This window comes from Botryllus schlosseri, chromosome 1, assembly GCF_051294905.1.
Source record: "Botryllus schlosseri isolate E-star chromosome 1, Bs_hap1, whole genome shotgun sequence".
Lineage (NCBI taxonomy): Eukaryota > Metazoa > Chordata > Ascidiacea > Stolidobranchia > Styelidae > Botryllus > Botryllus schlosseri.
Genome location: NC_137236.1, coordinates 6,366,445 through 6,380,173, shown reverse-complemented (window position 1 = coordinate 6,380,173; position 13,729 = coordinate 6,366,445).

Genomic DNA, 13,729 nt, shown 5'->3' with positions numbered 1-13,729 from the left:
TTTCAAGTAGAAGTTAATAAAAATTTACGGAATCTCGAAGTGAATGGAAATTATGCCGGGTTATCCGGGTGTTTTGATCGGTTCAAAAGTATAGTAATGGAATATTTAGCATCAAAGCATGTAAAGATGAATGTAATCGTAGCGTAACGCGGGGAATTCGTCATTTAATTATATGACAAAGTAAGTCGTGAAAGTATAGTGTAAAAATTATAAAGAGAATGTAATAGCAATAGCCGAAGGCATGACAAATGTGTGTATTGTTAGGTAGCCTAATGGCATGTACGAATTTAGTGCTGCGAACACGCAGTCATGTCAAGAAAAGTCCCTAGCGATATGTACACCGCATGGTATACCACAAATCCAGACATATCGCTGAATCTGCGCGCCATATGCTATCCAGGTATAAAAAGGTTTCCGGAAATAAATTGACGTGTGCCGTTAAACACGTCGCGACAGTTAATGCACAATTGCGTAAGTAAGAATCGTGCTTCACATTAAAAGTATATATATAATATACAGTGACTGTAACGCTTTTGTAAGTACGGACTTCCTAGTTGATCGAAGAAATGACTCAGAATGCGGTGCGAACGTCAGCATCAGATTTCGTAATATCGCGAGTCTCAGCGCTGGAGACCACGAGTCTAATTACAACACTGACCCCGCCCAACCGCTTGATCAGGGCGGAAGTTCCGGGCCAGCGTATGCAATCCCGTGGCCGACGCTTTGAGAAGACTCGGATACCCCCGGGTCGAAATTTGTGCCTTAGATCGCAACACATAAGCCGAAACAATTCTTGATTTCCTAGTCGGAGTAGCATATATAAAACGGGAAATGTCCGTGGCCAAAATAAATCACGGGGTGTTTAGATAATATTGCGTCCAAATGGCATTGGGGGTAAAATAAATGTATCGTTAATCGCATGTAACTAGGTTGTAAAATCTGAGTATGTTCAGATGACATTATCGCGGGTAAGTATGTAAAGACGCAATTTACGAAGAAAAATGACAATTTGTCACCGTGTTAAAGAGGCCTTATTTAAGTATTGGTAATTAGAAGTAAGCGAATATGTCAAAGACCTAGTATAAAGAAAGTAAGGTAGTCAATGTTTAAAGAAAATTGGGAAATTAATTCCATATTCACAAATTCCAGCATAAGGCTGAGTTTTAAGTTACGCAAATATGTGATTAAAATCAAATAACCATTATGAGAAGTTGTAGCAAAAGCGAGGCTATGCGAATACGCGTAATTAGATAAGATGAAGAGACGTTATGAAAAATAAAGTTAATTATAAAATCCCAATTCCCAGTGCTACTGGTATATCTTAATAGTTCATAGCCGAGATAGAAACTGTCGGTTAAAAAGATTCGATTTTGCCGCGGAATTATCATATAGACTCCCGGTGAAATGTTATGCTATAGTCGGGCGAAAAGCCGCGTCAATATTTTTATCGAAGACACATTGACGGTATAGTTACGGTAGGTAAAAAAAAGACAGCGCTCAAATACGCGCAAAAGTCAATGTCGCATGAATGACATATGAAATCACAATAATCAATGTATGAATTAGGTTAAAAGAAATATTCCGAATTTAACATAATGGGATTGGTAGTTATGTTACACGGAAATGCCGTGAATATAACAAAACGAACAAAAACAGATTGGTGAATAACCACGGTGATTGGTAGTGATTTACGCGGTAATATGAGGGTAGGAAAACCGCAAAATTTATAATAAAAATCGAAATGGAGTTGTTGAACAATTAAACAACTGTAAGCAAATGGTTTGGTAAACGAGTCAGGTAGGCTAATCGTGCGAAAGTGAAGTTCTATATAAAAATATTGAATAGTGGATCGGTGGTTATTATTAGATTTCGCGGGGTAGAGAAGCGATTTTATCGGGCGGCCAACAGTGAAATTCCCGACGCATAATGTATGTGATAATTTCGTTAGAAAGCCATACGCTAAGATTCAAATAATAGTTTTTAAGGCCGTAATATAAAAACGAAACCGATGAAAAACGTTTTGTCAGTGTCAGAGTATCACTCAAATCTGGTTCTCTGAATGTCATGGCATTGAATACAGAAACACAAACAACTAAAATAATTATGTAGAAAGCACGAATCGAGCAATAACGAGGAAATTTGCTGCTAGCCGATAAAGCCAAGTAAGATAAATCATTCTCACTGCAAAATGCATTCCCGAAATTCGAAGTCAAGTAAACGGGTTTACCGTGTAAGTCTGGAAAAGTCCTGGATGGCTCCATAGCAGTTGTAAGTCCAATTTTGTAGGAGGCGATTCGTCCTTCGTTGAAGCTGAAATCATCTCACGAGTTGGCACCATGCAGACCAGATATGGCGTCTGATAACCTGCTAGAGTTGCAACCTGAGTCCCACGTAATGGGTGGCTGGGTAGATATACTTAGCTCAGGGTAGTAGGCGCACGTTCCTGCGTTAGTCCTGGATCTGACAACTTCAACGTGGATGCAACGACAGTATTGCCTCAGATGGATATATTGGTCGAATAGGTATGGAGTATACAGTAGGATATCGCGTATGAGTCTAGCTTGTAAAAATGAGATGCACGAGCTGATAAATGGCAAGTCACGTGGTAGCGAGAAGAAAGATATAAGTCACGTGATATACAGATATGGGCGATGTTCCGATGTACCATAATGATGTTGTATCTTACAAAGTGTATGAACCGTGAGAGGGCGCAGGGCGTCCCACAGTGGTGATCATGGGGGTCACTTCCCAATGTGTGAAGGCGTACCGAACAAGTGCCTAGATTTTCAAATTGAGTAAACTAAACTCGAATTACTCACTTTTAGACACCATAGAAAAGACTGAACTATATCTGCCTTCGCAACTATGAATCACAAGTTTAGATTCAATTCAATCTTGAATCGACTTCATCTTTATCTTATTAGAATCGGCTTTCCGCATGAACAATGAACATCAGTGCAAGTTTGAAATGGGATGGGTTTTGACCCTCGAAAACCACCCCTTAGCTGCTCAACCGTTACTAGTGAATATTCTGAGCTATAGCAATGGCTGCACTGCAAGCACATCACTCAATAAAACACAGGCATCACAATTTACGTTAGATGATAACACGTTTTCTACTTCTGATTCAAGTTTCAGTTTATCGGCAGCTAATTTTCTCTAACTATAACCAGAACCTTTTCAAAATCACGAACTAGAATTAAAACTACTTGGTAATTAGACCTACAACTAACAACTAAACTGAACTGAGCACTGAGCACTGAGGTCTCGCATACCCAATCATTTGGGGGTCCGTCTATTTTGTGCATGTCGGCTATGTCGGCTATGTCGACTATGTCGACTATGTCGGCTATGTCGCAGCTATGTAGCGGCTATGTCGACTATGTAACAGATATGTCGGAGCTATTTGGACTTCGTTGCAGCTATAGGTCGACTATGTGACAGATGTCGCAGATATATGTCGAGTATGTCAACTATGTCGGCTATGTCGCAGCTATGTAGCGGTTATGTCGGCTATGTCGCAGCTATGTCGGCTATGTCACAGATAGTCGGAGCTATTCGGACTTTGTCGCAGCTATAGGTCGACTATGACAAATGTCGCAGATATGTTGCGGTTACGTCGTAGCTATGTCGCAGCTATGTCGGCTATGTAGCAGCTATATGCCGCCTACGTAATCAACCCCGGGCATGCAGAAGTGGATTTTGCAATAATTTTAATTTTGACATAGGCTTACATATGTTTCAGGCAAAGTATTAAATGCCGAAGTCTGATCCAGAAGCAGATGCTAGTTGTCTTTATACGTTGCAATGTCATAATATTTTTCATGCAAATACACTAGACCAGTGGTTCTTAACCTTGCCCCCAGCGCCCCCCAGGGGGCGCTGGCGATCTTGAAGGGGGCGGAAACGCTCAGGGGGCGATATGGGGGGCGCTGGGCTCAGGGGGGCGGTATGGGAGGCGCTGGAGAAAAATGGCTTCGCAGTAGATGATGTGGTGATAGGACATATCCTTAATGAGTATTCAGAGCAAATTAACACCAAAAACGTCGTTACATATAGCCTTCAAAATACATATAGGTTTACTTGTTCATTGGCGCCTAAATGACTGACACCGAATGTTCCTGTCTCGGCAATCAGAACCCCAGAAGACAAATTCCATCTGGCAGGGAAAAATTATACGTCAGCAAAGAAATACCAATCTGAAATCGTGTGCGTCTTTCAGTTTAGTACGATTGAGCGTCAGGGATATTCCTGTTGGGCGATATCCCCGTTGAGCGATTCCATATTTTTTGATATTGCAGACAGGGGGTCACGAAATAACATCATGCAACGAAGTCATACCAACGGGTTCGCGCGCCCGAATATGTTTAATTATTAGTAACGGGCCCTACAGTTTCCAAGAAACCTCACAATGTTCGCTTTAAGTTTTGATGAGTCTGCGCACACTCAACAACTCACTGCGCTGACCCTTGGACAACAGTGCGTAACGACTAAAAAAAGGTAATAACTCCGGATTTGTTGTGCGCAACGTAGATTTTCTGTGTGCAGAGACCGTGTCAGCAGTGCGCACGTGCGCAGCTTAGAGGTAACATTGCACCTCACTCAGCTCTACCGGTAAATGTGTTGACGTGAGCAGAGAGAGGATAAAAATTGATCTCAATTTACATGCAATTCCCGATGATATTGACTCATTCAATCATTAATTAGTGAAATTTTTCGCACTTCGCGCGAATAGGCGAGAATAGCTGCCTCAGTAAATGGACACCCAATGTAGATACCTAATAGGCTATCAGTAAATAGCGGACAGTCTAATGGGGGTCTTGGAGTGAAGTCCCCCGGAAGTTTGGTTTATCACCCGATGGGGGCCCAGGACCAACGTTTTTTGTTGGGGGGGGGGGTGACGAAGTGCTGTTACGGCCCTGGTAACGAATAATTGTACCTGCGGGCACGCCCGAATATGTTTACTTATTAATTACGTGCCCTTTATTTTCCTATACAACAGCTCACTCAGTGCTACTGGTAAAGCTGATTACGTGGGCTGAGAGGATAAAAAGTTTATATAGCGACTTATATATGTAATTACCACCTATTCATTCATGCATTATGGAAAATTTTGGTACCTAGGGCGACCAAGCCACAGAAACTTTGCTGACCATCAAAATCACGATATGTGGTTCGTGGGGGCGAAGCCCTCAGAAGTTCGGTTTATCACGATATGGCGCGAGGCGCAAGGCAATCGTTTTTAGGTGGGTTAACGAAGTGCTGTTACGGCCCTCCCTCTTACTCATTTTATTTATTACACTACTTACAATATGAAGTTGGGGGGCGCTGGAGCACGATAATTTTTGAAAGGGGGCGCTGGAAGAATAAGGTTAAGAACCACTGCACTAGACGAAAAAAGATTGGGTTCTCGTGTTGTCTAGCTTTCCTGGGGGTCAGTTATAAGTATTTGAATAAAAAGTATATTCTACGGCAGTGGTTCCAAACCGCTTAATTGGAATTGACTCAAATTTGTTTTGCATCGTCTTTGGAGACAGCTCGACAATTTCATGGGGTTTACAGAAATTCTTCTTTTTTTTTATCATTTTCTCTAATAAATTCAAAATTTTAATTGGATCTGCGGAGTCTCATACTTGTTGGAATTTAACCAAATTTGGTGTGCAGCGTTTTTAGGGTAACCTGACAATTTAATGAATGAATGGCTGGAATCCGGGAAAAAAGTTATTTTTGAACAGCCCTACCTATATTGCTGCGATATCATCGACATTCTTCATATTAATTCGAACGAGCAGCATGCAATTCATCCACGGATAAGGCTAGATCTGAACTCTAATGCCCGGACCAGGAGTGTTAAGCTCAGTTATTAGTAGCCCTACAATAAAACACCCACCGAATACAATCATTATCTCCTTCTCTCGCTACAATTCATACCAACCAACTGCGAAATTATACAATTCAATATGGAATAACGAAACTGATTATATTTGGCGACTTGCGGCAACCATTGCCATGTCATCAACATACAAAATACATCAAAGATTGTACAGCAAAACCGTAATCACATGAACTTTCTTCTTGTTTTTTGTTTGATCGCAGATCGCGGATATTGACCTAGCTTACTCCCACTTTGCTTTGATGGGGTGTTTGTAATCAACTTGGAATCGGTTGAGACAGAAGTCTTTTTATTATTTGGCAAAGTTACTCGAGGAATAAACTTCAAGAAATCCTGGTAAATCTATTCCTGTCGCTTACTGGTCATGCCGGACCAATCCCAGTGCTGGACAACAAATTTGTCGCATAAACTGATCACTTGATACGGTCCAGTTCTAGTTAAACTGCGTCGAGCATCAGCATATTGCGAAGAAACTGGTCTATGTAAATCTGGATTGCCATTATTGCAATCACGATTTAAAAATCCCTATTTGGAATCGAATACCGAGACAATGGTCTCACAATGAAATTCGAATCTGAATTAATTTACCTCATGTTTTATAAGTTTCATAAGTTTCATAAGTTATCTTAAGTTTCATAAGTTTCTATAAGTTTAATAAGTTTCCTAGCACAAAATAAAGGCACCCCTTCTGGATCCGACTTCGACCCTTAATACTTTTCCTGAAAAATATGTAAGCCAATGTCAAAATTAATATTATTGCAAAATCCATTCCTGCATGCCCGGAGTTGATTACGTAGGCGACACAGCCGACATAGCCGACATGCACAAAATAGATGGACCCATCATTGGCCATACCTTATGGAGTCATAGCGACACCTTAGGGTTGTACGGCAGCAAACAGTAGAAAGCAGAACTGCCTGGCAGGAAATATTATTTGTAATATTTTTTTTCGTGTGACAATCATAGGGTGTCGTTCTTTTGATGTACTCTTGACTATAGGTACCAATATTTTATAGTGATGTATCAGACGTGTAAGGAGGTAGATTTTAGCCATAGAAGGCTTGCTGATTAACGCAAGAGTTCGTCATGTTAGAGCGAGATAGTGTAATGGTTATGCGTCCGGCTTCTCGAGCGGTAGGTCGTGGGTTCGATCCCCGGTCGGGTCATACCAAAGACTCGAAAAATGGTATCCGCAGCTATCCTGCTAGGCGCTCAGCAATCACGGATAGCATGGAGGAGAAAAAAACGGGGGCGCAGACTAGATGACCTCATGGGGCCGTATCGCAACTCCGTCGCCAAAGCATCTCGATGGTGCAGGCGAGAAAGAATATCATATCTCTCTCTCTCTCTCTCTGTTAGTAAAGGTTGAAAACCACTGATCTAATATCAGTTTCGCAGAATATTAAATCTATTATTACACATCTTGCATGGTTGATAACATTACCTTTGTATGATCAACGAAATAAAAAAAACTGTCGTCTGTTTGTTATCCCGGTGTCATTCGTTTACGGCTCATTGACCTCGGCCGCAATATAGATGGTGATTCCCGTCTGTCTAAGTTAGGCTTACCATACGTCCTCTTTTAAGAGGATTTGTCCTCTTTTTTGACTTTTTTGAAAGTGTCCTCGGAGGACGCCCTTTTGTCCTCTTTTTTGAGATTTTGTCCTCTTTTTTGAAAATTTAGGTCAGATTTAGAGGAAATTGCGAGTGATATGCCACAAATTAGCGCAGAAGTGAAGCTCCGGCGGGTATTTCGGAGGGAAAAGTGGTGATTCTAGCTCTGAGCGAAAAGAAGACCTTTTTTTTTTAGTCATCCATCTAGCAATGTGGAGTGAAAAACGTGTTTTTGAGCTCTGAGCGGAAGTGATGACCTTTTTTTTTTTTTTTTTTAGTCAACCGTTCATGAAGCGGGTGAAATTTACCTGTTTTTGAGAATTCTTCTCCAGTTTTGCTTGTCTGAAATTTCTGAAAAAGTGTCCTCTTTTTTCATTTCCGAAATATGGTAAGCCTACATTTTGGAGAATGCCCCACTAGGATCCTTTTTAGTTACCAATAGACTTTTGCCATTCTTTTGAGTAGTAAATCTGGATTTCCAACTCCTCCAGCAACCCATGGTAACAGTATTATACCAATGCCAGTGTCACGGCAATACACAGAGCTATACCGAAAGTAGCCCTACGATGAAAGCGCCGTTTCTCATGATCAAAAGTGAGATATCATCTCTCTTGCCAAGTAATCTTTTCTCAATTCGCAAGGATGCTGAAAATTCCGAATATTCGTCTTCCAAATCCCAAAGCCTATGTCAGATCATTTAACCTGTGTTGATGGACTACTCTACGTTCAGAATCATCTTCGATTTCAAAATTTTCATCATTAGGCCTGCTATCCTCAAGACCTTCATCTTGATCCGATCCCAATTATCGAGCGTGGAAGAGTTTCAAGGTACACTGGATAAGCTGAATGGGGCATTGGACCAATAGCTGATAGTATATGTAATGTTTATTTTTCTTTCCATATCCTGCAGTTTGCATCAAATATGTGTCTGTAATGTCCTCGGATGATTGCATCTTCCAACCAAAAATGTATGAAAGCATCGGAAAAGATCGATACCAGTACCTTTTTTCCTAGTAATTCAATTGACGCATTGGATATATAACTTATTCTATGATAAAAGTGTGGATTTCTATATGGTATGAAAAATTAATATGGATAAATTCGTGAAAATTTGCATATTTTGGACATAAGTCGTAGAGCAAAACCTGACGTGATAAAAGAAAACCAGCGGCATTTTTGGAATCAGCACGCCTAACCCAGGTAGCACGCCTACTTGGGTACCACAAGGTATCAAGGTAAGATGAATTGTGGTAACCAGCTGGGGAAACCAAGCGGGAACCGTACATTTTTGGCCCCATATTACAGAGGTTTTTCTGGGGGACCATGTGGGTAACCCACTTAGCTGGCAGCGAAGACAATATTACGACCCAGGTCCTTGTAGCAGTGGCAGTAGCAGTGTTAGTGGGCCGAGACGTCGACGTAGAGATATGCTAGGAGATGTTAGGTAAACCCTACACGTTAGTTAACTTAACATTGTATACTGTACAGTACATACCTGAAACCTGCTACCTCCGATCACGCAAACCAATATATACGGTAATCTGAGTATATAATAACCTTTACGGTGGGTGAGTGAGGCCGTCATCACTGTTTAAGTGTAATCGTTGAGTTATATTTTCAACTGAACCAGACACACACAATGTACAATACGATAAGATAGAAAGCGATGTAATGGACAGATAGGAGGATGCCGACCGACGCGCAGTTGCCGTCTTTTAGACTGACATCTAGCTCGGCTTAGAGTGCCCGCCGTCACAGTTACTCTCGATGTTGATCATTTTCGAGGCCAGGGCCCTTGCTAGCGATTTCCATAACTTGTGTGTGAGTGCATTCTTTCGTCGAGTCATTCTCGGGTCTCATGTCGCAAGAAGAGGAGCCCGGACAAACCTCCGACGGGAGTCGAATCGAGGCCGCCCGATTCTTAGGCGCTTATCGTCACCAGTACCCGAATTCAATTCATATGGAGGTGGAATTCAATTTGGAAATGTCCCAGCGACCAGCATCGCAAATGAATAAATCGGAAACCGATTATAATATGACTTTACTCTATAGATGAACAAACCTTGCTGTAGGAAAATATAAAAGAAGGATCTCTTTCGGAAAACTACTCGGTCACATGTGGGAGCCCTATGAAAAGTCGACCATTCTTCATTGACGAAAATAACAAGTTCCAATTATTTGATCACATATATTTTACGAGTAAAATTAATCCTGAGTTAAAAATAATAGATACAGATAAGGGATAAAGGTAATGGGATCTACGCAAGAAAATTATAACGCACGCTGTGAGGAATTGAGTACTCTAGCAACGGAAATTTAAGTTCACTTCAGTGTGACAAACGGTCAATTTGAAATAGTTCAAATCACATTGACGAGGTAAAGCATGGTAGGGGTTTTAATGTTCGAGGTTCGAGCAACCAACAGGGATAGCATAGTAGCTAGAAAACTTTACTACATACGGAACCACCTTTATTATTCGATGAAATAAACCAAATGACATTGATGGAAAATAAGGTTGGTTCCTGTGTGGGTGATATATGGGAAATCTGAGCTCCTCTATAAGTGGGTTTCTCATGTTTCAAGATGATTTGATATCAAAAACTCAACAAGTAAACCTTCCCCGAGTTCAAATTGATAGGTACAATTAGAAGAGACTTATTGCAATCTACCTGGGATTGGTATGGTATAACCACGCATCTTTATGGATGGAAATCCCGCTTGGTTTCGATGTGGGCTACATGTTACTAACCCATTCCGATCATCCATCCCACCTAACCACTTAAATTCCACCTGGATACCAAGTGGGCGTGCTAGCTGGGAAATTAGCCCAAATCAAGTCCAAAATCGAAGTCAACAAATTTTTCGTTCAAAATTGTTGCCCAGTTTAATCGAACCCTCTGATTTTAAACTCATAAACCTGTCATTTTGAAATGCCGATTCTATCTCCAATGTTCATTAGCTCATATGAAATACAGTATTTAGTATCATCAGTTAAACCTATTAGTTAGTTAATAAGGGATGTTTACTATGCTTTAACCCGGACTTGAGAAGAATTGAGTTACTAAAACTAATCAAAAATGGTCATTCTATTTCAGCAGTTCCATATGCGGCCCTATGCGAAATGTGTTAAGAACTAGGACTAGAGATGAATTTTACAATCAGGATATATTGACAGTACAAGAGTGCCAGGAGATTAGGTTTATTTGAATAATTTGTAATTATAGCCGGACCGATGATACCGTTTGGCCAGTCACATCGAGTCTATATTAGAGTTAGAACTATATCGGCCATGAGAGGTAAAAATATCGGCAAATTTAGTGACGTCATGACAGGGTAGCAGGGAAAAGTATCATTTGTGATTGTTACATTGGGAATAATCATCTATTTTTCGTGACTTGCAAGTGGTCACGTTGGTACTCGAGTATTGAAGTAGAAGTAGCATTGTAAATGTGTACTCGAGCATAAGCAGAAGCAGCATTTTGAAAGTAGGTACAGTAATAAAGCGAGTATTCTAGACCAGGTATTGCCGAAAAGCTGAAGTGTTACATAGGAGGTTCACAAGTCGTCTGAAATATTGGGTGACTTAAGTATTGGTGCAAGTATACGGAAAAACCTACTTGAGTGTTATGAAAAATCGAAGTAGGCTACTATTGCTACTGACTGCCTCTGCATACAAGATGCAGTCTTTCTAGTTTATTTAATGTTCAATCTAGCAACGGCCGCAAAACGCAAAGTTGTTCATATCAATGCTCCTAAGGTTCGGAAATGTGCCTTACGCTAGTTGGCATATTGTTTCGATATAGGTCGAATATATCGGGGTTATCGGTGAAAGTGCTACTTATCGGTATTGGCTCAAAAATACGATATCAATTGAATAAATGAGACTCGAGACGTTATACTCGATTCAGAATCGAATCAAACACAAACTCTAATTTGCTCGGAGATACAAAAAAATCTCACCGTTAAAACTCTATAAAGGTCGCCTTCGCTGTACTTCACTTTCAGAGAACCTGGGAGCCATGGTCACGCAGGTTGTGGGCAGTTTCTGTGAAATGTGGCCGTTGAAATACTCGCTCTCCAGCACTTTCTTTACAGAGGGTCGTTGGGAGAGGTCGCATGCCAATATTCTAGTGAAAAAAATCAAAAACAGTAACAAAATCACAGCTACTAACTCATATTTTTATGAGAATGTTTGCGAATCATGATTTGTGGATTTAAAACCATAATATCAATCAAGATTTGGATTTGAAATAGTAAACTACTTGCATAGTTCAATAGGCAGAGATCCAAGTATCAGGATAAACCTATTTGTAGACTTGATCAACTGAAAAATTCTTAGCTTTTCCAAATTAGCTTACAATTGAAATCACAGCTGTCAAGTTTTATTTTATCCATATTAGAGTAAAATTAGAATTATTGCCACACAGCTTTTTCCAAATCACAGTTTTTTTTTACGAATCAGATTTGAATTTGAGTTAAAGCTAATCATCGGAGTAAAATGATAGCTCTATACATTTTTCAAAATTAGATTAGAATTACTGAATTGACAAAACCTTGGACATCGAAAGAAGTTCAGTTCATATCAAGTCAGAGTCCATTCTAATAGGCACAAGAATGGCAAATGTCTGTACATCGAGTTTGGTTGGTTTCACAAGATACAGTTCTCCTGTAGCAGTTTCAGGAAAACCAGAAATTAGATATATGAGAGCATAGAAAAATGTGACAAATTAGGTTAGAATTAGATTACAGCCTCGCTCTGTTTAGTTTTATTAGACAACTACACAACAATTATTATCTTGATATCTCTGTGAATGATCTTACAATCGTAAAGATAACGATGTTAATCAGAATCAGTCGCATGCAATAACGAGACTCCGCTTCGGTGATGACTCCTCTTTTTTGTAAACTTCCATCAGCGACTGAAAACATAAAGTAAAGGTAATCGTAGTGACACGATGAAAACAAGAAAATTACTTGTGGGAAACATCAAAATCAGTGGTTCTCAACCTTTCTTGTAAAATTTGATAACGATGTTTTGAACCAATAAACCAGGGTCGTCAAACTCAAATTATGTCGCAGGCCGGATTCAAGCCTTGAAATCACTCGCGGGCCGGACTAGTTAACTGATTCCGAAGTGTTGCCTCGTGCTCTTGCTTTTCACCAGAATACCATAAAAGCATATATAGACGATACAGGGATCATAGCGTTTTTTAAAGACGATATATAAGTTAGTATATTTTTTGCTCCCTTTGATTTAGTCGTAATCTGGCGTTAGCCATGCATATGCGTCGTGAGGAATACAAGATATTAATTGGAAACGCGGACGTTATAAGTGGGTTTGTTATTACTAAACCGCTATTCCGGTTTCTCTCGTGTCTGGGGTTCTATTGGGTCAAAAGTGGCACAGCAGTGCGACCACAGATATTTCAATTATATATTTGCGCAACTAATATATTTACTAAGTAAACTGCATGTAACGGTCCCGCATTGGCGTTTTTGCTCCTGTGAATAACTACTTTTTGGTCCATATTTGTGTAAACTCTGAACTCAGTGTGTACTTAGGGCCTTCCTGAAATTGGATGTAAATTTCAGCAGTGGTCACTATAGTGGAACCGACACGCCGTAGTCGGGTGGTTATAATGGGGCCTATGAACATGGAACTATTTCCTGCAAAAATTCTCAACATTTGCAACAAATTGCTGGAGAATATAAGAATTTTTCAATCTACTCAGAATTGCTTCGCAGGCTGGATGAAATCGTCTGACGGGTCTCATGTTTGACACCCCTTCCTTATTCAAAATTTCATTTTATGGTGCCATTTGGATATCGGGTACCTGGGTGATTTGATATTGAATCCGAGTAATAGGCTTCGAGTCGAGTGTTCAACAAGCGCTTATTATGATGCCATACCCGTGTTGATGACGTGGAAAGTTCAAATATGTAACTACCACCAATATAACGCCAGTCCTATATCACATTAAAGACGATTTTGTATCCCTTTGACCATACCTATTTCATTGCACTTTGCGGCAATGTTGTGGGTAGATCACGGCTTCACAGATATGTCATTTCCAGTAATATGCGTCATGCGTGTACCACATGTTAAGTATGTTGCGATACGACCAATCGAGGTTTACAGCTTTGCACAGTGGACATGAGTATGGAAGCAATCATTTTCATCGATCAATCAACTCTGAATGATAAGGAGCGCAGGATTACAGT